This window comes from Notechis scutatus, chromosome 4, assembly GCF_049901735.1.
Source record: "Notechis scutatus isolate UNSWTSFEM ecotype Mainland chromosome 4, rNotScu1.2, whole genome shotgun sequence".
Lineage (NCBI taxonomy): Eukaryota > Metazoa > Chordata > Lepidosauria > Squamata > Elapidae > Notechis > Notechis scutatus.
The window spans coordinates 123,146,406-123,167,339 of record NC_142012.1 but is presented as its reverse complement, the minus strand read 5'-3'; the positions used below and the strand labels follow the sequence as shown (position 1 = coordinate 123,167,339).

Sequence of the window (20,934 nt, the reverse complement as noted above, 5' to 3'; positions counted from 1 at the left end):
CAGCATCCATTTTAGATAATAAGAGGAAGGAAAGGATGGTAGGGAAGGAGAAGAATGGCAAAACTCAGAATCCCCAAGGGGTACTATAGTTCACAATGGTCTTATCATTGTCCAGTATGTATTCTGCAAGAAGAGGAAACACAGACTGGTCATGCTTTCTCTGCTCTACTAGAATGTCAAGGGAAGCATGAGATTCAGGTTCCATATTGGTGACAGAAATACTTGCATCACACATAGTTGGATTCTGTGTACTAATCAGGCAACTACTGAAGTTGAGGGATCTGTTAAAACAGGCTTAACCAACCTGGTGCCCTTCAGATATTAGTTCTTTGATCTTCCCCATCCACTATAATAAGTTATGAGAGTCCAGGAGGAAGCTTAGATTGCACATACGTTCTGAACGGGGAAAGATAGCCCTATTCTGGACCAAAAATAATATGTCCCTGGAGCCAGGTAGACAAGGATCCACAGTCATTTGGTCTCACCAGGATGAGCATATGTCTTTTTCTCCCAATGCAGGTCCCAATAGCCTCCAGACATTGGTGAGTAACCATTAATGAGCATTCTTGGAATATAATGTTCAAGCCACCTATATACCTTAATTCTCATGCTATCCAGCCCACAGTCAAATAGCTGGTTAATCAGAACATCATGGAACATCATGGAGTACTTTGTGAAATACTTTATTGAATTCACTCTCTCATGCATTGCATTTCCTAAATCTGTTAAATCGCCCCCCGGGGGGGGGCCCGGGGCGGGGCGGGCCAGGGTGGGGCGTGGGCCTTCCCGAAAAGTCCCGGTGGGGCGCGGGGCCACGGGCTCATGGCGCCCGCTTCCGGAAAAAGTGGCGGAAAAGGTGGGGCCTGTGAAATAATTCACTCAATGACAAGGAGGCAAATTTAGTAGGTAAGATTTGTTATTGAGAAATCAGGGCTGACTTCGGATAACACAGCAAAATGCTTTACAGCTAAAACTTCTATAGAACTTTCCAAAATATTATATAGTTTTCCAGATCCTTCTCCCTTTATTCTTTCCCCACTCCCTCTTTCTTTGAAGATAAGCATATATTTTTTCTCCAATCCTGGTAAATCACTAGTTCTCCAGGCTACTTCAAAATTAATATACACTGTTTAACCATCAGCAAATAATCTGGTCTGGAAAATGTAAACACTTTTTTAAAAAAAAGAATTATTTTATGACCCTGATATTTTCAGTGGTCTGATCTTTCATTTTGCTCTTGAGAATTGCCATGTACACCTTCTGGGTGGAAAAGACTGACCTAGTAGAATTCCTGATTCTTTCTCATCGTTTTATTTTGAACTTATGCGACATGCTCTTTTTGTTGTTGTTCACATTGTTCTCCAATCAGGTTTGTTTTCTTGGCACGGTCTGCACATTTCTGGGTGATCTATATGTGTTCTTTTATATCTGTTACTGTCCACCTCCTACAAGTGTCGTTTTTGTTTTCAGTTCTTCTGAACTGGAGCATGTTTAAATTGGCTTCTTTTGCTATTGCCTTTTTTATTTAACCCATTTAATATATAATTTTTAAGAAATTCCTCCCTATGTTGATCTTTTCCCATTAATTTCCTGGAAATACCACACTTGAGAGATTTTTGTCTCACACTGGATGTCAATATGATTAAGAATCCCATTCCACTTGTTTTATCTTTGTACCTTAATGTGCCTTCTTAACATATCTTTGAGTTTGTAAAAGATATTAAATTGTCTTTGCTTTGCTAAGGAAGTGGAGTTTCCCCATTAGATAGGTGAATGATAAATTGCTCCTCTTGGAGTACTATTGTCATAGAACCAGGAAGAAGAGAAGAAAGGCTGGAACATATTTTCACTGAAAGAGATCCTGGGAAGATGAGGTTATTATGGGGGAAATAAAAACACTTAGAAATTATATTTGCATCTTTAAATAGCAATGAAAAAGTAGATGGCAAGGATTTCTGTATTATAATTTCTGTTCGTAAATTATCTAAACTAGAACCTCCAAAAATAGTTGAGAAAAAAATACTATTTGCTTTCTTCCTGAAAAGAACAAAACAGCTACCATAACACCTATGGAACTGAGAGTCAGGAAACATTGCACAGTACTGTGAAATCTTGAAATAACACTATGTCATTATTGCTTCTTTTTATTGCTGTCAGATGCCCAATATTATTTGTGCTTTTATGGTTTGCTTTTAGCCATCTAACTGTATCAGTTTCTTGGATGTTAGTGCCCCTTTGTGGTAATATTATGTCTCTTCAGTCTATAATCTACATTCACTTCAAAAGGAAAATCTTTGAGTATTTTTTCCTCCTCTTCTTCCTTCCCCCCACCCCCCAAATTTGCAGAGACAAGGCATCTAAGTCAAGTTGTCCACTTACCAGGTGGACTATAGAACCTGAAATCTAGTAAATTGTTGTTGTTTTTTTACTATTGTTACTATTGTATAGTAAAATTACTTTTTATTACTGTTCCATATCCTACAAGGTAGATTATTGGTGACAGGAAGGACATCCAGCCAGCTCCGTTCATTTGTCCAGACTCCGTCCCGCAAGGGATTATGGGGTTGTTAAAAGGAGATGATTATTATAAAACAATGCTTCCTTCATCCTTTATGTTTGCATCTGATATTTGTTTACTAATTGAAGAATTCTGTATTTGTCAGTGTAAAGTTTCATTTTTTAAAATCTGTTTCTGTAACCTGTTCAGATTGTTCTCAGTTTTATCTCCATCTCCTAGGCCCAGGGTGTTAGCAAACACACCTATTTTTTTTGTCATCTGCAAATCTAAAAAGGATTCCTACTACCCCTTTATCCAAGTTATTAATAAAAATGTTTAGAAGATCCAGGGCTGAATTTTGTAGCAATATGGTATATTCTAGTTTGAGGAGGTATCTTCGATGAGAACTCCATCACTATTTTTTTTTACAGTCACTTAATTGTCATTCCATCCAACCCATCCTGTTAATCAAATGTGAGGTACTTTGTGAAATGCTTTTATTAAATAAAATATATAGTCTCTCCTCCAGTCATCCCAATAATTTAGCCATTCTCCAAAATTTCTTAAAGGTAATACATAAAAGTTCAGGAAGTTTGTACAGAGCCAAATGAAATAATTTGGCCTTGAAGATCTGAACCTATTCAAAGTAATAAGCATTCCCTTCTTATGTACCATCCCACGCTTTCAAGCATCTTCACAGTTGCTTGATAGAACACATACCATTTTTGTTAGAGAAGACTGAGTTAAAATATAAGCTCCGTAATTCTGATTTTTCTGTCATCTGATATCCTTCTGCTGCCTTCACTGATCACAGGTACTTTGACTTTTCCCCTCTTCCTTTTAATTTGTAGACATCTAAAGAAACTCTTTTTATTGTTGGTACATCCTTTCTAACCTCATGTTCTTCTAAACTTTAGTTTTCTCAACAACTTACATAACAATTCTGGTATAATCTACATATGTATTCCTCTCAAGTGACCTTTTCCCCCTTTCTTCTTCATATATGTTTGAGTTCCAAATTTTTGCTTAGCTTTAGTAAAGCCAAATTAGTTTCTTCTGGTATTTTCCTTATTCCCGCCCTGGAATTGTTTGCAACTACTTTTTTTTTTTTTAATTAAACTTTATTTACAAGAATTAAAAACATACAAATTTAAAAATACAAAAACCAATAGTGAATAAATAACATATTCCTCTTTACATTTGATATCGAATTTGATACGTCCTAATAGTCATTACTGATACTTCTCACATTTCCATTTACTATCACATCTTAATCACTAAATAACTCACAATACTCTACTAATCTTCTTGTTGGTTTATAACTATTTATTAATTAACAATACATTCATAATTTTTTAAATAATAAATAAAAAGATATAGTGAATATATAATGATAATGATAATAATGTAGGAGAAAAGAGAATTTAACACCTTTGTTATTCTTATACATTTCATATAGACAGCTGAATATAATTTGTTTCTTGGGTTCATTTATGTGTTTTTCCTTTACAATCTACCCAGTTGAACCATTTATCCCATATCCTACAATAATCTGTGTCCTCCTTCCCATTGATTTTGAGTGTGAGCCTCTCCAATTGGGCACACTCATACGTTTTTTGAATAGCAACATGTATCGGTGGTACATTTGGATTCTTCCAATATTGTGCTAATGAGATCCGTGCCGCTGTTAATAAGTGGATGATCAGATATCTTACTTTAGAGGTATAATCCCCTTTAATCATTCCCAACAGGAACAGTTCCGGTTTCCACTCCAGCCCACACTCTATGATTTCTTCTATCCACTCTTTTATTTTTAACCAATATTTCTTTATCTCAGGACAAGTCCACCATAAATGAAAATAGGTACCAGATCTCCCTTTACATTTCCAACAGCATGGGTTTGCTGTCGGAAATATTTTGACCAATCTAGAGGGTGCCAGATGCCATCTATACATCATTTTATACAGATTCTCCTTATGTGCTACTGATTTAGTTAATACAAGATTTTTTTGCCAGATTTCTTCCCAGTCATCCAGCTCTATACTATAACCAACATTTTTTTCCCAAGCTAGCATAGATCCTTTCACAATTCTCTTGGCCATTTCATGTTCTAATAAATAATTATATAGTTTAGAGATCAACTTTTTCTCAGGACTTGAGAGTATTTTGTCTAAATGCGTATCTTTTACCTCAATTCCACATTCCTTTATGTCTTTATTATATCTCAATTTTACTTGGAAATATGACCAATTATCAATGACTATCCCTTGTGCTTCTAGTTCCTGTATCGTTTTAATTCTTCCCTCTTTATCTAATATTTGATGGTACTTCAGTTTTTTACTGATATCCATCGTATTTAAGTGGAACATTGCCTCCATTGTTGAAAACCACCTTGGAATTTTTAGATTTCTTCTAATGTATTCCGAAAGTCACTAGACATGTATTCCGAAAGTCACTAATTAAAATTTGGGCTGATATTAGATTTCTTCTAATATCAGCCCAAATTTTAATTAGTGACTTTCGGAATACATGTCTAGTAAAGTATAGATTGTTTTGGTTATTCGGGTTCCACAAAAATGTGTGTCACCCTAATTGTAAGTCGTGGCCCTCCAATTTTAAAATTCTATTGTTCCTCAGATTGATCCAATCTTTTATCCATACTAATGCTGCCGCTTTATAATAGATCTTCCAGGCAGGCAGTCCAAATCTACCTCTGCTTTTGTTATCTTTTAAATATATATTTTATTCTCATTTTTTTTCTTGCCCAGATAAATTTCATCACAATTTTATCTAATTCTTTGAAGAATTTTTTTATCAATAATTTTGGAATTGTTTTGAAACAGATATAGTATTTTAGGTAAAACATTCATTTTGATTGTTGCTATTCTGCCTAATAATGAAATTTGCATCTTATTCCAATTTTCCAAATCCTTTTCAATCTGTTTCAGTAATTTGGTGTAGTTGTCCTCCTGCAGATTTAATGTTCTAGCTCTAAACCAGATGCCAAAATATTTGATCTTATTTACAATTTGTAATCCCATCTTTTCTTCCAATTTTTTTTGTTTACTATTTGATAAATTTTTAACTAGCATTTTAATTTTTTCCCTATTAAGTTTTAATCCTGCTAATTTACCGAATTTATCTATTTCATTTGGTAAAGCTGGTCCTAAGTCTATTGGGTCTTCTATAACAAAAACCATATCATCTGCGAAGGCTTGTAATTTATACTCTTGACTTTTAATTTTGGTACCTTTAATTTCTTTATTTGATCTAATTCTATCCAACAAAGTTTCTAAAATTGTTATGAAAAGCAGAGGTGAAAGAGGGCATCCCTGTCTGACACCCTTCCTTATCTTTAATGATTTAGTAATTTCTCCATTTAATAATACGTTAGCCTTTGTGTAGCATAAATTGCATTTAACATTTTTACAAAATTACCTCCAAAGTCCATCAAGTTAATCTGCTTCTTCATAAAGTCCCAATTTAAGTTGTCAAAAGCCTTTTGCGCATCCAGGAAGACGAAGGCCACTTGGCTTCCTGGATGTTTTTCATAATATTCTAATATGTCTATTATTATTCGTGTATTATATCTAATCTGCCTCATGGGAAGAAAGCCATTTTGATCCGAATGAATTTTGTTACTAAGTACTTTCTTTAATCTTTCTGCCATTATCACCATAAAAATTTTATAATCTGAATTTAAAAGAGATATTGGTCTATAATTCTTTATTTGGTTGGCATCTGCACCCTCTTGCGGAAACAATGTTATGTAAGCTTCCTTCCATGATTCTGGAATTTTAGCTTCCAGTAATACCTCATTGCAGACCTCTAATAGTCTCTAGTGTGGCACCTACCTCTTTATATAATTCGTTTGGTAGCCCATCTGGACCTGGCATTTTGTTTTGTTTTTTGTTTTTGAATCGCCACCTTTAGTTCATCTAAGGTTATTTCTTTATTAAGCTGCTCTTTTTTATCATCCTATAAAGGGTACAGAATTCCTTCTTTCAAATATTCTTCCATTTTGTTTAAATCAACTTCCTCTTGTTTATAAAGATCCTCAAAATATTCTCTTGTGATTTCCATTTTTTCTCCAGATCCGTCTCTATTATTCCATTTTTATCCTCTAATTGATATATCGTCTTTTCTGATTTTCTTTTCTTAATTTATATGCCAGCCACCTACCAGATTTATTTGCATGTTCAAAATAATTTTGTTTTGTATATAGTAATTTTTTAATTAATTCCTCTTGATCTAAAATATTCATTTCATCTTTAACTAACGCTAGTTCATTTCTAATTTGCTCGTCCCCCGGGGTTTCCATTTACTTATTTTCCATTTTCTCTATTCTTTTAATTAGAGCTTTCCACTTTCCCTCTCTTTCTTTATTTCTATTTGCTGTAAAAGCTATCTATATTCCCCTTAAATATCCCTTCATAGTATCCCATGGATTCTGCAATGAAGTATCCTGTTTCTTATTAAATTTTAAAAAACTGGTCAGTTCTTCCCTAACTTTTTGAGTATATTATTCTTCCTTCAATAATTGCGAATTGAGCGTCCATCTACCTTTTTTATAGAGACTATTTTTCCATATTATCTGTACCGGATTATGATCTGCCCATGTATTAGCCAAAACCTTTATCTCCTGAATCTCGTTGCATAACTCACTATTTACCCAAGCCATATCTATCCTGGACCATGATTTATGTGGGCTGGAGTAGAAAATGAACTGTGATATTCCTGGGTTTCTCTTCCTCCACACATTCACTAGTTCTAATTCTTCAACCATCTCTAGAAATTTCTTAGGCAATGTATTCCGTTTCTTATATTGTCTTTGTTCACAGGCATAATCTTGACTATTGTTTGTTATTGCGTTGTAATCTCCTATAATACAAATTCTTGAGTTACCAAATTCTATTAATTTCTCATATAAAATTTTGTAAAATTCACTTTGATTTTTATTGGGGGCATATATCCCCACTGATAATGTCTTTTTATTTTGTATTGCCACCTCTACCATTACTATTCTTCCCAATTCATCTTTATAAATCAATTTTGAGGTTATGTCCTCTTTTATATATAGTACTACCCCTCGTTTTTTCTCTTCCGCCAATGCTGAATACATTTCCCCCAGTTTTTTATTTACTAAATATCCTTGATCACATGTCTTAATATGAACCTCTTGAATACAAATCATATCAGCTTTTTGTTTTTCTAACTTAAAAAATACTCTTTTTCTCTTAACTGGATCATTTAACCCATTAATATTTATGGATATTAAATTCACTCCTTTATCCATTTCCCTTCTTACTTCTATCCCTCAGTATTTTTACTCGTCGTTTGACTTCTAGTCCTCACTCCTATTTCTTCTCTTCCAAGTATCTCTTCACCTCCTTCCCTCTCCTTCTCCTTATCCCTCTCCCTACTTCTAAGTTGTAACTCTTCTTGACTCGAGGTCTCGTGGTCATCTCTGCTGCTTGATTCTTCTTCTATTTCTCCTATTTGATCAAAAAATTCTTGAGCTTTAGTCAGACCCTTTTCTCCTTCCATATTACTAAGATACACTCTGGGATAATCCATCTAAAAGGTATATATATTTTTAATTTAAATAATTTGTGAGAAATTGACAATCTCTCCTCTGCTCATGAACTCTTCTTGGAACCTGTTTTAGAACAATCACTTCTCTATCTTTATATTTTATTCCTTCATCTCTTGTAACTCTATAAATTATATCTTTCACTCGCCTCCCTGCAAATCTAATATGCACTTCTCAGGGTAGTCTGTGCTGTCTCGCGTAGTTCGTGTACACTCTATATATGTTGCCCAGCTCATTCACCATCTCATTCTTATCTCTATTCAAAAGCTCTGCCAATATCTCCGCCATCACCAACAGTAAATTCTCTCCCCCCTCTTCCTGTACGTTCTGGAACCTTAGATAATAGGAGGCCTTATCCATCTCAAGATGAGTCAGTGTCTCATTTGTCTCTTTATTCTGTTCCATAATTTTTTGTTCCATGCCTTTCAACTTCTTTTCTGTTTGATCAGCTAGTTTTTCAATCTCTTTAATCTTCTCTTCATTTATTTTAATCAATTCCTGTATCTGGCCTATCTTTCCATCCAAATTCTTAACTTCGCTTCTCATTTCTCCTAACTCATTTTTTAATTCTTCTTTCATTGTTTCTCTTTCTGCTTTACTTTCCGTATGATTTTTAGACATCGACTCCTGCATTGCCAACATTGTGCTTTGAATAGTTAATAATGTAGTTTGAACCAATTGATATTAGTTTGGGTCGTGGATTTTTCTGGCACCAACATCCCTTCAATCGTTTTTTGGGTCGATGTTACTGTGGGGGTAGATGGTGTTGCTGTTGATGCCATTTTTCTTCCTGTTTTTGTAATAGTGGTAGATGTACTAGTCATATCTTTGATAATTCTTTGTTGTTCCTCCACTATCCTAAATATATTTTCCCAGATTATATTGCCAACTACCATCAACCTTATCCATATTTTATGATTTAATTTTCTGAGTTATCTAATATTTTTTTTAGACTACTGCTTGTCTGCTTAACTTAATTTCATAACACCATTAGATTAAGGGAATTATCATCAATTAATAATTATGTATTCAAACTTCCAAACCCACCTATTACTCTAGATATTCCCTTCGCCTTGTATTAATACAATACCTAGTCTTAATAAGTTCAATAACTCATCAGTTCTTAAATCGTCTAACAGATAAAAGAAAAAAAAAGAATAAATCACTCAGCTGTACTTAGATATATAGCAATAATATAACTCCAGTCACTTCTTTAAATTAATTACTGTATTTCAGCTAATATTTCCTTAGATATATAATAAAAGTTTAAAATTCAAATTAATACTTTTTATATTCCAGTAAATCATAGTATCCAATATAAGGGGGATATGAGAAAGAGAGGGAGGGAACAATCGATTAACTCATAATTATATTAATCAGTATATTAAGTTCATTAATCTATATTCAGTCAATATATATGTAAAATAAAGAAGAGAAAGAAACTATAGAATATAATCCAAAGGGATTAAATATCACTTACTCAAGTTAAATCAATCTTATTTTCTTATTACTTGAATATATACTATAAATAAAGTGAATCTATGCCACTTCAATCAGTTCCAAGAGAAAAAAAGAAAAAAAGAAAAAGAAGAAGAAAAAACACTGGACAAGAGGAGGATTTACAGTCTCCTACTTTCCTGTCGTTGCCTTGATATTCCGGTTATATCCAATAATAAATTGAGGTCTCAGTTCTCAGTTCTAACAGTCACTTCCACTGCCTTCCTCCACTCTCCCAGAATTGCCAGTCTCAATGGCCACCACCGCAAGTTGCACTGTCACTCCTCCACTCAATTTCAAAGTTTCAAAGTTCTTGTCCGCCTATAAAGTACTCTCCGTGATTTGTTCGTATGGCTAGAAGTAAAAAAATTTCGCCAACTATAATCACTCTTCTCTCCTTTTCACTTTCCTATTTAGAAATGAGTTTTACTTTATCCAGAGCTGGGGGTAGGCAACTCAGTCCTGCTGCCACTTTCAGCTTTCCCTCTTCCGCATCAGAATTTCAGACATTCACCACTTACTTTCCCAAATTATCCACTAATTATAATCCAACAGCAATTTTGCCTCCAATATCTTTCCTGGACTCAAATTCAATATCTTCTCTCCGCTTCCTTCTTAAATTTGTTCCGTCGCATCTTCGGGCCAGCCTCAACAGGCTGGCTTCTTTCGCCCTGAGCTTCGGGCTCCCTTCTTTACCTCTGTGGTTGCAATTCCTGGTTAGGCTCCAAGAGTTCTCCCTCGCTTGGGTGATCCCACCAGGATCTGATCCCACCTTGAACAGTCGCCCACAAACAAAAACCCCGATGTAGGAGAGCGGATCGGAGTTCTCCTACATCATCATGCCACGATGTCACCGGAAGTCTCTGTGTTTGCAACTACTTTTTAAACATCTCCTTTTTAAAGGAACTTCAGCCCATGTTGACGTTTTTTTCTCATTAGCTTCTCCTAGCATGGAATCATATTAATCATTGTTCTGAGTTTATTAAAATCTGCTTTTATGAAATCCAGGCTATGACTTCGATTACTGTCAGCTTTTTCTTAATAAAAATTCTAGTATTATTAAGCCACTTTTCCCCACGGTTTCTAGATTTTCTCTTACTCAGCTAACATTTCTTTAAAGAACCCCTGGATTTGCATTGATCAAATTCATGTGTGAGTTAATTTTGAGAAAGAGATTGAGAAATGCAAGCTGGCCAAGATGTGTAATTCTAACACAACTCAATTTTATTGCATCATTAATCAAGACCCAGAAATAATGATGTCTCTCGTCTTAGCATAGCAGAATTCCTGGAATCTGGCATTTGATGGTAGATAATGCTCTCTTGGTCAATGGAGTCTTGGTTGATTTTTTTGCTCATTTATGGTTTTCCTACAACTATTCTTTTGATTCTTTTCTATCATCTATGGAGAGGGGTTTTTTAATGTTGGTATTTTTAAGCCACTTTTCAAGTGGCATACAACAGATAATAGTGGGTAAAAAAAAACCAAAAATAATAACAAGAAGTATTTTTCATTATAGCACTAATCAGCAGGGTTAGATCTAAAAACAAAACAAAACAAAACTTATATTCTCCAATGAAGTCTCCCACAGCCTAGTTGTCACTCCTGGAATAAAAGTGTTACCTCAGCAAATCCCCAAACACTTGACATGATCTAGACTACTGCTTGCTGAACCAGTTTATGTTTCTAGCTAGTATTCAAGGACAGCTCCACATAGAGTGAATTGCAATAATGCAATCATGAGGTGACAAGGGCATGTGTGACCATGTTCAGGGCTTCTTGTACAGATAGTCCTGCGGTTACAACTATTCATTCAGCAACTGTTCAAAATTACAATGGCACTGAACAAGCGAGGGTGGGTGGGTTATGATGGCTTCTAAGAATTCTATAGCTGACACAGTTTCTCCACAGTCATGTGATCTCAATCCCCAATGATCCCTGCCATCTTCCCACAAGCAAAGTCAACGAGGAATTTGGCATGCAATCAGATATTGCAGTCGCACGAGATCCTTGCTTAACAACGCATACGATCCTCTTTTATTTATAGCAACTGGGACTGGTGGGATTGCCATTACTAAGCAACATTGGCACGTGACATCATACTTTATGACTACATTGTTTAGTGATGGCGTTCCCAGTCCCAATTTTGTAAACCAAGGACTACCTGTACCACAAATAGTCATTATTAATGCATCAGATGCTATTGTGATACAGATACAGATAATCAGAGTTGGAAGGGACCTTGTAGGTCATCTAGTCCAACCCCCTGCCCAAGCGGGAGACCCTACACCATTTCTGACAAATGGCAGTCCAATCTCTTCTTGAAAGTCTCAAGTGATGGCGCTCCCACAACTTTCGAGGGCAAGCTGTTCCATTGGTTAATTGCTCTCACTGTCAGAAAGTTTCTCCTTATTTCCAGGTTAAATCTCTCCTTGTTCAGTTTCCATCTCTTTATTCCTTGTCTGGCCTACAGGCACTTTGGAAAATAGCTTGACCCCTTCCTCTCTGTGGCAGCCCCTCAAATATTGGAAAATTGCTATCATGTCTCCCCTGGTCCTTCTCTTCCCTAGACTAGCCAAGACCAGTTCCTGTAACCATTCTTCATATGCTTTAGCCTCCAGTCCCCTAATCATCCTGGTTGCTCTTCTCTGTACTTTTTCTAGAGTCTTTTTTATAATGTGGTGACCAAAACTGGATGCAATACTCTAGGTGTGGTCTTACGAAGGCTTTATAGAGTGGTATTAGTACTTTCCTTGATCTTGACTGTATCCCTCTGTTAATACAATTTAGGATTGCATTAGCTCTTTTGGCAGCTGCTGCACACTGCTGGTTCATATTTAGCTGGTTGTCCACTAAGACTCCAAGATCCCTCTCACAGTTACTGCTATTGAGCCTGGTTTCACCCAGTCTATATGTATACTTTTGGTTTTTCTTGCCTAAGTGTAGGACTTTACTTTTCTCTATATTGAATTTCATTTTATTAGATATGGCCCAGTGTTCTAGTCTGTCAAGATCCATCTGGATCTTGAGCCTATCTTCTTGGGTGTTAGCTATTCCTGCCAGCTTAGTATCATCTGCAAATTTGCTAAGTTCCCCTTCTATTCCCTCATCTAAGTTGTTAATGAAGATATTGAAGAGTACTGGGCCTAAGACGGAACCTTGTGGCACCCCACTGCTTACTTCCCTCCATGTAGACTTAGACCCATTAAGAACTATTCGTTGAGTACGGTTTGCCAGCCAGTTGCGAATCCATCTAGTGGTGGTGCTATCTATTCCACCTTCTTCTAGCTTACTAAGAAGTAGGTTGTGGTCTACTTTATCGAATGCCTTGCTGAAATCTAAATATATTATGTCCACAGTATTTTGCTGGTCTACTAATTTAGTCACTGTGTTGAAGAATGAAATGAGATTGGTTTGGCATGATCTGTTTTAAACAAACCCGTGCTGACTGCTAGTTATTACTTTACTTGTTTCTAGATGTTGGCAGATCTGTTTTTTTATTATCTTTTCCAGTATCTTTCCGGGTATTGACATTAGGCTGATTGGTCTATAGTTTCTTGGGTCTGTTTTTTTCCCTTTTTTGAAGATGGGAACCACATCAGCTATTTTCCAGTCCTCTGGTAGTTCCCCAGTGCTCCAGAATTTTTGAAAGATATGGTGCAGTGGTTCTGAGATGACCTCTGCCAGCTCCTTTAAAACTCTGGGATGTAATCCATCAGGCCCCGGTGATTTGTTTTCATCAAGATCAGACAGGTGTTCTCTTACTATTTTTTTTTTTTTGCTTATTTTAACTTTTATTTCTGGTCTGTCTTTTACAATTATGTTTTTGATGGGTTGAGCTATAGTTTCTTTTTGCGTAAAGACAGAGGCAAAGAATGAGTTAAGCAGTTCTGCTTTCTCTCTGTTGCCTGTTACTTCCTTGCCATCTTCTCTCTTTAGTGGACCGACTGTTTCCTTGATTTTTTCCTTGTTATTTATATGTTGGAAGAAACTTTTTTTATTATCTTTGACTTTTGTTGCAAGTCTTTGTTCGTTCTGAGCCTTTGCTATCCTGACTTCATCTTTGCAGATTCTGGCTATTGCTGATATTCTGCCTTAGTTGTATGTCCTTCTTTCCATTTTTTGTACTTGTCCTTTTTTTCTTTCAATTTGTCAAAGAGATCTTTGTGTAGCCATGCTGGTTTCTTCTTGGATTTCTTCTTTTTCTTTCTCATCCAATTCTGTATGGGTGCGACATATTTTTTTCTTCTATAATTCAAGTTCATGTGTTTATTATTATTAAATTTATTTGCCATCCATCTTATGGTTCTAGGCCAGGGGTGTCAAACTCAAGTTTAGATCTGGCTCACAGGGCCAGCCTGGAAACAGCATAGGAACTGCCTGCAGTGCCTCTGCCAGGAAAAGGAGAAAGGGGAAGAGAAAAGACAAAGAAAAAGAAGGAAAGATGGGAAGAGAGCAAGGAGGGAAAAAGAAGACAAGTGGGGAAAGAAGAAGAAAGAATGACGAGGGAAGGAAAAAGAAAAGAAAAGGAAGGAAGGAAGGAGATTATGAGAGTGGGGGTGGGTCTCAGGGAAGTCCTGCCTTAGCACTTGGCCACCACAGGGCCCCCCAACATGAATCCCATGTCATGGCCACCATGGCCACGCCCTCCCCTGGCCCTCCAAGGTCAAGCACAACCCTGATGAAATTGAGTTTGAAACCCCTGTTCTAGGCGATTCTGAATAGCTTTCCCCATATTTAAGTATTATAAATATAATGACAGCAGCCTTTTGCAACATATTCCTTTTTATATGTGCTGCATTGGGAATTTACAGGCATACCAAAATTACCAATCAATAGAGGATGCTCTTGATATTTATGATATTTATTTCTTGATTCCAACAGGAAATATGTCAAGAGACACGCTTGCCCATATTACTAGGGCTCTAGGGTGATAGCAAAACGAAGTCTTTTTAATTTTTTTATTTTATTAGTTTATAATATCAAATGCCAAAAATACAAAATAAAATAGTGGGAAAGTACCAGAGGGGCAAGGGAAGGGAAAAGTGTAGAGCAAAGGGAAAAAAAGAAAGAAAAGGCGTTGACGTCTGACTCCCTTTGGTGCAGTAGAATAAGATAATAGCATCAAACTTCAACTTTTTACTTTTACATAGTAATATAAATTGGCCGTTTCTATAACAACAAACCTATGTAATAAGTAAAACCCAACGTTTCATTTTTTTTAACATCTCAAGCACAAAAGCCAGAAACAGTTTCCAAGTAGAAACAAGAGCATTTTTTTTTCTTTAACCAAAGCAATCAGTTTAGCCACCTCTACTAACTCCATCAACTTTTGCAGCCATTCAACCATTGTGGGAATCAAAATGTTATTTTATTTTTGTGCATAAAGTAATCTTGCTGCGGTCAACATTTATAACATCAAAGTTCCATTTTTCCCCCCAAGTCTTTATCCATTAAACCCCCCCCCCCCAAATTTTTTGTTTTATCTTTATATTCACTTTGAGAATCTGCTATATTAAGATGTGAATCCTACTCCAATATTTCTTTGCTTTGTCACATGTCCACCATAAATGATAAAAGGTCCTTTTACATTTCCATTTTCAACATTCATCTAAAATACCTTAATACATGCTTGACAAATCATCTGGTTTTAAATACCAACAATACATCATCTTATAAAAGTTTTCTTTTAATGAAAAGGGTGAACTTAAATCTATGCAAAAACTAGAGGAACAAGGTATAAAGATGAATTGGTTTTCATATGCACAAATACATTCAAGGTATGATAAAGATTCTAAAACAGAAGGTTTCTATGATAAAACGACTGACTTAGATAAGATTTTGACAGGTACTGATGAAAAGGTGATTAAAAAAATGTATGTATATCTATTAGAAATTAAACTAGAAGAAGAAAAAGTTAAAGAAACTATGATTGCTTGGGGAAAGAATTTTGGATATGGGATTGGTCTAGAGAAATGGCAAAAACTGTGGTCTCAAAATTATAAAATGACAATGTCAACAGCATATAAAGAAAATTTGTATAAGATGTTTTACAGGTGGCATTTTCCCCCGACAAGAATAGCAAGAATGTTCAAGAATAAATCCGAAAAATGTTGGAAATGTCATCAGACACCTGGCTCATATTACCATATGTGGTGGACATGTGCGGATGCTAAATATATTGGACTAAAATCCACGTGGTTGGAAAAAATGACAAAAAAGCATATAGATTTGAAACCAGAGATACTTTTATTGGGAATTTTACCTGATACATATAGCAAAGATTTGAAATACCTGATTGTAAATGTATTAACAGGGCTAGGATTGTATTTGCTAAAAACTGGAAAAATGAGAAAACACCATCACAGGCGGAAATCATTAAGAAAATATTGGAATGTGCTGAAATTAGTAGATTGACATTTGAAATTAGAGAACAAGATGATAAACAATTTTATAAAATTTGGGATCTATTCTATCAATGGTTAGACAATAAAATATAGTAATGAAATATGTAGATTCTTAGAAAATAATAAATATATAAAGATGTATTCTTTTCTTATTATATCTACAAAATGATTTTAGGATAGATTTGGGATGATAATATGAACCGTCATAAAACTAAGTAAAATATGATTATTTTGTAAAACATGAATGAATAAAAGTATAGTCAAATGATTGATTAATAATGATATTAACGTATTTAATATTTGATTGAAAATATGAGAGTATATACAATGTAATTGTAACAGAAGACTACGAAATGGAAGCACAAAACAATCTGTAAACCAACTGGCACACTGTATGTATATATATGGAAGATGGCTTGATGTTTTTATGTTTTGTTTGTTTATGTTTGTTTTAAAAACCAATAAAAATTTTTTTTAAAAAAGTTTTCTTTTAAATTATAATATACTGTAAATTTTAGACCTTTCATCCACATATTCTCCCATTGTTCAAGCATTACATTATACCCAAAATTCCTTGCCCACTGAATCATGTAATACTTTACATATTCATTCTCCAAATAACGATTTATAGACCTTAGCAATATCATCACTACCATGCAGTAGGATTTCCAAATCATTTTTCACAAAGTCAAACCTATAACTCTTTTTGTCTGATTTAAACCTTCAAATTGTAAATATGTAAACCAATGGTAGATATGTCCTTCTGATTCTAACTTCTCTTCAGATTTGAGGATAGGATCACCAAAATTAAAAGATATTAACTTAACTAATAAGTCCATCAGTCTGACTTTGCCACCATTTCTTTTCTATTTAAAAAAAACTTCTGGGAGGGGGGGAACACACCCAAAGTGGCCTCTTCACAGAGAACCTTGTTTTACATTTATTGCAAACTCTTAGGATAGCATATCTAATAAAATGGTTATTAAAACCAACATTTACTTTAACCTTTGTCATAAATAGCAAAACCATGTCTTAAATAACTTGCAATAAAGTCAGCAGGATTGGAGCAAAGTTGATCCATGGGTGTGAGGTTCCAGAGTGTGAGTGTCACAACTGAAAAAGCTTTCTTTTGGGGGGCCTGCCGAGTGACATTCCTGGATCTGAAGCATGTCTCTTCTGCCAGATCTTTCAGAATGGAGAGAGACTACAGAGGAGAGATAGTCCTGTAAGTAACCCAACTCCAAGTCATAACAGGCTTTAAAAGTAATCACCTTTATTATACCCGGAAGCAGACTAGCAGCCAGTACAGCTCACGGAGCAGAGGTCTCATGTGTGCCAAATGAGATGCCCATAATTTCCTGAATTGCGACATTTTGTATTAATTGAAGCTTCTAAATATTCTTCAAGGGCAGCCCCACGTAGAGAGCATCGCATTGCAGTAATCTAAGCAGGGAAGTGACTAAGGTATGAGTGACTGAGCTTTCAGCTTTGAAACGTTACTAAGCTTGAATCCTGTAGTTGTGACACAAGGAAATAATCACTATGAAAAAAGGAGTAGGACTTCCATCCATTGCCACTAGGTGTCCCTTTTCTCCATCACTTTCTTAATTAGCTTCTTAATAACTAGACAGGAATGTTCTGTTGATTCAGCTGAGTGCTTGTTGGATATAAAAAGTTAATGGATCATTCCAACTCCTCTATATAACATATTCAAAGAAAGATTACATGACTTATTTTTTAAAAAAACAAATCCACCCCCCAGGGCAAGAAATATTTTTTATCTAGACCAACAGGAGTCACAATACTTTGCTCTTATCATTGTGCTAAATTATAACATTTAGAATTTATCTATTTTCTTTTTCACTTAGATGTCTTTGGCTGAGTTCATTTACAGTGCTAAACTAGGATTTTAAAAAGGATGGGTTGACATACTTTACAAAGTGTCCTGGGCCATAGATAATACTGAGCCATAATGTGTGTTTGGATTTATTTACATCTTTGTACACAGCTTAATGTTACATATGAACCAGACCCATATGTTAGATAACATCAGTAAAACCACAAGTTTGTAGCGTTGTGTGATTTTGGCTGATCTTTTTTAAAACAACTGAACATTGAACCTGGTTAGAACTTTGATGGGAAAATACCAGAAAATTTCAGGGCTGGGAAGTCAGAAATACATTCTGAAATTGGCCACCACAAGGAAGAATTTGACCAGAAAACCATGTGCAGGAGGAAGATAAGAAGAGAAAGTTTTGGTTGACCGGGTCAAACAGCAAAAGCAACAAATAAGGTACCCTGGAATTTAAACTTAACAACATTGTTCCCAAAGAAGATTTTGAAGCTGCGAAGGAGAGAGAGAAGGGAAAGGATTGGGTTTTTTTTCTTCCCTTCCTTATACTGACAGCTAAGAGACTTAAGCAAGAAACTGAAAAAAAAATCCACTTTGACATTAATAGGCATCTAAGCTGAAAATAAAAGTCAAAGGGATAATAAAGATTTCTGGACATTTAAAAGTTTTTAAAAGCTGGAAAGGAGAAAAAAAAAGAATAGAAGGGCAGGATCTGGAAAAATGGAGGAGACTGCCTGGAATTAAGGAATGGAACTGTAATTAAAAGGAACTTACAGTGAAATTTTAACAAGATTCCTCAAAGATACATTTTAATGGAAACTTGGTAACAAAATAATAGAACCCCAGGAAGAGAAAGTGGGGGAGGGGGGAAAGCAAGTAGAAACTGCCTTGGATTATTTGGATTACTTGGTGATTTTTGGTTTTTGCATCTAGATGACTAAAATTAACTGGGTGGTTGTTTAAAAGTTTTTAAAATGGTATCACTCTTAGAAGAACTGAAAATGGAACTTAAAAAATGGAAAGAAGACGCACAAGAAGAGAGAAATTCTTTTGGCTTCGTGTTTCAATTCTTAGAAATGGAGATCTGGAACTATGAGAAGCAACAAGAAACGCTTGCAGAACAAGAAGATTGGGACAAAGAAGAAGCCATCTTTAATTATCAAATAATTTTAAGTGGGGGAGAAAAGGGGGGGAAAGAGAGTGAAAGGTTTAAGATTAGAAAAAACAACCAAAAAGAAGAAGAACAATTTGAAAGATAAGTATAATATTAGAAAGCAACAGAAGAGGGGATTGCAGATGAGAGAGTTAGAAGTAGAGAGACGAGGGGTAAAAAGGGGAGGGAGAAGAAGAGGGGGAAGAAGGCAAGGAAAAGAAGTTGTAAAAGACAGAAACAAGAAATGGAGAAACAGGGAAAAGATATAAGGATTGTAACCATAAGTTTGTTTAGAGAAAATGGGTGAAAATTTAATTGTAAAAGGGATTCTGCAAAGGTACATAAGATAGCTTTGTTATATTACAAATAGAAATAACTTTAGAAAATATGATGATGGATAAAATATTTATTGTAATGCAGTGGGATGTTTGTTAATAAATAAATGAATTAAAATGATTGAGAGAATTAAAAGGGAACATTTTTAATTATTAGTAATGATTTATAAAAATATAAGTGAGAAATATGGGGAAAAAAGAATTAACTATGGAAAGTTTATAAGTGTTCACAAGGAAGTATGATATTCAACTGAAAAGAAATGTTAAAGATGTTAAGATTTTAATGCTTATTAATGATAGAATTGAATTGGAATGGAATGTGCTTTATTTACATATATATATATATATATATATATATATATATATATATATATATATATATATATATATAATCTATAACTATATCTATATCTATATCTATATCTATATCTATATCTATATCTATCTATCTATCTATCTATCTATATATATATATATATATATATATATATATATATATATATATATATATATATATATATATATATATATATAATTTTTTCTTTTTAAGAACATAGTGTCTATTTTAAGAATGTACCAAGCAGAATTCGATTGGAAGTTATGTATTATATTGAATGCTATAATCTTAAAGCTATACATTGAAGCTTAAATAAGAGCTTGAATGGATAAAATTAAAGGATATAAAGGTGTCATACTCTAATTGGTAACTACAGGGAAAATTTGCTTAATAAGAAAAGATAATGTGAAATTATAACAGGACAGACAAAAGTATAAATATAATGATTTGAATTGAGATAATTAAAACAAAGTTGAGAAAATTAAAAGAGGGGAAAAATTATGTAGAAAATATAAAATGGTAATAAGATATGGAATAGAATATAAAAATAAGCATGAAATTGAGTTTTGTGTCTGTATGAAGAAGTGATAACCTGGGACCATGCTATTTTCAAAAAAGATGTTTTATTTGTGTTTTGTTTTTGGGAAAACCCAAATAAAATTTTCAAAAAAAAAAAGAAAAGAAAAGAAATACATTCTGAAAGGTAACGGCAAGACGCTTCCTCCATGTAGCCTCCTGGACAAGGGTCTTCAAACATGGCAAGTTTAAGACTTGTGGACTTCAACTCCCAGAATTCCTGAGCTAACCTGACTGGAGGAGGAATTTTGGGAGTTGAAGTCCACAAGTCTTAAAGCTGTCAAGTTTGAAGAACCCTGCTCCAGGAGATAGAGCATTTAAGAGAGAGTTTACCTTACTCCAAATGATTGGGGGTTTCTGCATTTCGTGTTAATTTCAAAAAGTAAGCAGCATGGCAAATCATGTTTTAGCCAGCTCCTCGTTTCTGATTCCTGCAGTCTTCTCTCTTTCATGGCCAGACTAAATCCCTTCCTTACACCTTATTTTCAGAAACCATTCACGCAAGTTCTTCAACTCCTCTTTCCTCCCTTTAAAGGGAAAAAAAAAAATGCAGGCTTCTCTAAATTATTCCAGCTCAGGGGGGCAGAGTTCCGGGTGGGCCAGCCGCTCCTGCAAATTTTGCCACTGCGAATTTCGCGTGATGTTGGATCTTTTGTCAGGCACAAAGTGTTTTGATCGTTCGCAAAT

At 34.8% G+C, this 20,934-nt stretch overlaps 1 protein-coding gene across 3 annotated transcripts in view; it reads left to right on the top strand.

Moving 5' to 3' along the window:
• Window positions 1-20,934, top strand: part of KCNIP2 (potassium voltage-gated channel interacting protein 2) — a 122,487-nt gene that overhangs the window by 45,977 nt on the left and 55,576 nt on the right. The gene's annotated exons all lie outside the window — the stretch shown is intronic.